Here is a 4,872-nt window from a genome sequence, read left to right as displayed (position 1 = left end):
TATTGTTGTTGCTGTTGTTTTCTGAAATGCCTTTGGAGTTTGGAACTAAAAGTTACATTGCACAAACAAAAATCTTTTAAAAGTTCAAGCAAAATTAATTTTAATATCAAGAAATAAATTGGCCAATTAGCTGTAATACAATTAAGAAAATGCGAATAATTACAATTAAATAATGTTAGAATTGCTTTTAAATACAGATTTTTTTTTATGTGTTCCTGTGCCATGGACTGTCCCAGCTGGGAACTAAATCCAAGGGGGAATTCTGGATATCAGGAGAGGAAACAGATCCAGTGGGTGACAAACAGACACGACCACCCAGGCAGTTTGAATCTGAATGTATTTTTCTGGGTATCTCCTAGTCCAGTCAAGTTAACATCTCAAAATTAAGCATCACATTCATCTGTTAAAGCTTCAGTTTTCTCGGGCAGTACAGGGTGTTTACCCATAGTCCAGTTGGCCAATTGGCGCATGCATTTAAACTGCTTTTTCATCATGGCCCTGGCTGTCGCGCTAGCCCGGAGCTGAGGAGGGACAGTTCTGTGCCTGCTGTTCAGGGCAAAGATGGCAGCATTGCAGAGCTCGAAGAGCCGCCTGACCTGTGCTGTCCTCCTAGAGCACTTCTGCCTGGTCTGCCCATTGCATTCTTCTCTGTGCCATGCCCGGGGCCACTGTAGGCCCCTGGAGATCAACTCCGGTAGTGAGAGACCCCCCCAACTCAATGTTTTTAGACCTCTAAGCAACTAGCCCATCACAGAGTAACTTGTTTTTCTGCTTTCAGCTTGAGAAAGGTAGCCCACCCTGTTCTAGTTCCAATGTTTAACTATACAAAGCCCCAAGGGCATTTGCTCCAGATAATCTCTAACCTTCCTTACTTCCTCATTCTGTACTTCCCCATTCTGTGCATGTTTTGTCCTCCACCCCTTGCCTTGTGAATTGTGTCCTCCAACCCTTGTCTTGTGATTTTTTTTCCCCTTTAAATACCCTTGGCTTCAGTTGCACTGGGTCCCCAGTCCTCTACCCCTGTGTGGTGTATGGCTGTGGAACCCAGAATTCTGGAATAAATCCTCATGCTATTGCACCGATACTGTTTCTCGCAAGTGATTTGGGTGTCGCCTTCCGAGGTGTGGAGTGCTGGGGCACCCTTGGTTTTGGGGGGGTCTTACATTAGCAGCCTCTAGCCCCACTCTGGTGAGCTAACCAGCTGCAGCCCTTAGGTCCAGCTCAGTGAACTAACTAACTTCCCAGAGTGTCTCTCTGAGTAAAAGTATCTAGTGTCTCCAGAATCACACCCAGGTAAGCTAAAAATGTTGTTTTGCCCAAAAGACTCCCTAGGTGGGGTCTGCAAAACAAAAAGTAGTTCCTCACAACCTTCCACGGCTATCCAGGTGGGCCGGTGTAGAGATAGCCTGTCTGCATAACAAGCAAGGTCAAGAGTTAAAGGTGGAACAGAATTAACTTGTCTGCTGTGGAAGTCCCTGAGATATCCAATTTAGTTTCAAAACAGAAAGCCTGGCCTCTGGGGTGGGGGAGCTAGCTTCGAGCTATGCACCAACTCAAATGTAAATTCTTACTACCTTGCCCAACACCCACTTGTTTGACAAGGACTTTGTATAAGGTTCTTCAGATGTAAATATCCTTAGTCTGGGCCTATTGTTTTGAATCCACCTGCCTTGCTAGGAACGTCTAAAAAACAAGAAGGAACCTGTGACTTAGAGTTCCTGAAAATTTTACTGCCTTCTAAAAATGCTTTTTCTCCCATATTTGGAGTCATACTACTATATATCCGGTTGGGAGGTAAAAGTAATTACATAAACAATTGGAGCAAAGCGTTGCAGAATTTTTTGGCTACAAGATGGATTCTTTTACATCTTAATATGCTCGGTATTCTTAGTCCCTGCCACTAGGAAGGAGAGTTTCAGAAGTACAGTAAATTGCCAAGTGAGATTGTCTGCTACTGTACAGGGTGTTCCACAGAATTCCCAGGAGACATTTCTCGGCTCTGTCTGTAAAATTTTGTTTTACAGATATCACTAGGCCACTGTGGCATTCCTGTATATGCCTGTGTGAGTTTATGTTCGTCACTGGCATGAAGTTGCCTTCAGAGATCAAGAGAGGGCATTGGATCCTCTGGAACTAGAATTATAGGCAGATCTGAACTAACCAATGTCGGTGCTAAATACAGAACCAGGCTCTTCTGCAAAAGCTGTGTGTGCTTTTAACCACTGCTCCAGACCCTGTAATTGCTTTTGCATTTGACTATAAATTATTTAAATGTCAAAGAAAGATATTTAAATGTCTTGGTTATTATTATCATCATCATTACTACTACTACTACTACTATTACTCATTATTATTGTTGTTGTTGTTGTTGTTGTGTAGTCTCAACCTAACAGGGATAAAGGTTTTGCTTAAGTGTCCAGAGTTAACTTGAACAGGGCTTATCCTAAATGACAAGGATTATACGCATAGTGCCCTTGATGGCAGGTATGCCACAGACAGAGCCCCCATGACAGAATTTTGTTGCCAATAAAATTCTAGTCAATTTGGGAGCCAAGGCAGCTTGTTGTATGAATTTAAATGACTGAAAATGTGTCTACCCAGTTAGTTTATGGAGATGTATCTATTTAACAAGTAAGCAAGCATCTTTACAACCAAATTATTTATACTCGAGTTTATAAATGTATAAAAAATCCATTTCTTTTATATCTGATAATGGTGGAGAGGACATCTAGAGAAACTATAGGGAAGTATTGCACAGATGAAACTAATTAGTAGGCTCATATACCAGGTGTAGGTATATAACAAATACTTGGCAAGCTCTAAGTTTAATAGGACTATTTAAACCCAAAATAAAATTCGTGAGCTGGAAGCCAATCTGAAATGTCTGAAAAGGCATGTAGGAGTAATTGAAAACTAGATGATATGTGAGAGGCTTGGTCAGTTCACCCTGTAAGGAAATCTGGTGATCTTGGTAATATAAAACCTTAAGAATTCAAGCTTTGGGAAACAGGGAGGAAATGTCATCTTAAACTGACTTCCACTTCAGTGCTTTCATGAGAGCTTTGCTTTCTTCAACTGTCATTTGCTTATTGAACATTTCAGGGGTGCTGGGTGGTAGGCATGCCTCCTGACTTCACAGCTTAACCTTATGATTTAAAGAATCCAGCCCAGTCGGTAAGAAAATCACACACCATTTAAAAGACCACTGAAATGCCTATTATGGATCACTATTTTCTCTACACAACTTGCTTATTCCTTATGAACCTTCTCTCTTCAACACAAGCAGAAGTATTAAGAATCCGTTTGAATCCAAATTCAATTTGGGCCTCAATGTCTATAGATGGATACCTTCAGCTTCCCAGAAAATCCAACTACGTACAAAATTTAAGCAGTGTTTAAACTATATTTAGGTACTTTTAGTGGTCTTTTTAATGTTTTTTTCTGTGAAACATTTCAAGTTTTATTGATTTCCTCCTGCCCCTATTTTCCCCACCACTTTCACACACGCACGCTTACACTTTTTCTTTGCCATAATAAACCATCCAGCCCCTGGGGAGATCTCTTATGAGAACATGCATTTTCTGATAAATCACAACCCCACCAATGTGACTCTCAAGAAGTTCACAGAGGAACTTAAGAAGTACAAAGTGACAACCTTGGTTCGAGTTTGCGATGATTCATATGATAAAGCTCAAGTTGTAAAAGAATGAGTCTACTTTCTAGATTGGCCATTGGATGATGGAGCTCCACCCCCTAATCAGATAATAGATGAGTGGCTAAACCTGTTAAACAAAATTTTTTAACAAATTTCGTGAAGAACCAGGCTGCTCTGTTGCAGTTTATTGTGTTTCAGGATTGAGAAGGGCTGGCTCCTCTGCTAGTCAGACTTGCATTGATTAAATGCAGAATAAAGGATAAATATGCTGTTCAATTCATAAGACGAAAAGAAGAGGAGCATTCAATTCCATACAGCTGCTTTACTTGGAGAAATACTGACCTAAGATGCAATTAGGCTTCAGAGATACCAACGGGCACTGCTCTGCTCAGTAGAAGTAGAGGAAGGCCGGCTGGATCATAATATTAGAGAGAACTCTTGGTATCTGGAAATGTGAATCTGGATTCTTACCTGCGTCATCAAAGTAGTGATGGATTCAGTACTCCTCAACTCCTAATGGTTGAGAAGAAGGCAACTGATAAAGAAATCTATCTATAACACAAATAAAATGTTTAAGAAAAGAAAAAAAGCAGAAAAGAAAATCACATACCACAGTGAAGGAAAATGGTGGCCTATGCACTCAACCAGGGCTTAACGGATCCATAATACAATGGCCTACCTGCCCATCATGTTCTAAACTGAGACTTGGAAAGTTTAAGATAGGAAGAATGGGTTATGTATGAGGGACAGACACATAGCTTTGGCAACAGAGGGTGAAGTGTGCTACATTGAAGAGTGAAAATCTCAAGTGCATCCATACCCTAGCCTGTTACATGTTATCCTAGATAACAAAACAGAATGAGAACCAGAAGTAAAGATTGCAAATCTTGAGGCTGGAGAGGGTGGCCTATCTGCTGGGCTTAATCTAATTATGGAAGTCATCGAACAGACTATTTACCAGCTATGGTTAGAGATAGAGGGTGACAGATGAAGAATTTGAAAGGCGCAGGAGAGAGGAAGCAGCTGCAGGCCCAGAAGTTTCAGTCTCTGGATGCTAGGGAAAAAAAGGAAAGAAAGAATACCCCCATCTATAGGTCTGCATAGGACCTTGTATAGATGAGCAGTAAGGTATCAGAAACCTCCTGGAATTAATGGAACACAGTATGTCTACACTTTGATTTTTTGTTCAGATGCATTCTGAACTTCTGAGTTACAAA

General features: G+C 40.9%; 1 pseudogene; it reads left to right on the top strand.

The window, feature by feature from the left end:
• The first annotated feature begins 561 nt into the window (after window positions 1-561).
• LOC127687971 (protein tyrosine phosphatase type IVA 2-like) lies at window positions 562-4,050 on the top strand (annotated as a pseudogene).
• The last annotated feature ends 822 nt before the right edge of the window (window positions 4,051-4,872 follow it).

This window comes from Apodemus sylvaticus, chromosome 6 (genome assembly GCF_947179515.1).
Source record: "Apodemus sylvaticus chromosome 6, mApoSyl1.1, whole genome shotgun sequence".
NCBI classification, from domain to species: Eukaryota; Metazoa; Chordata; class Mammalia; order Rodentia; family Muridae; genus Apodemus; species Apodemus sylvaticus.
This window is presented reverse-complemented; position numbering and strand designations above follow the sequence as displayed.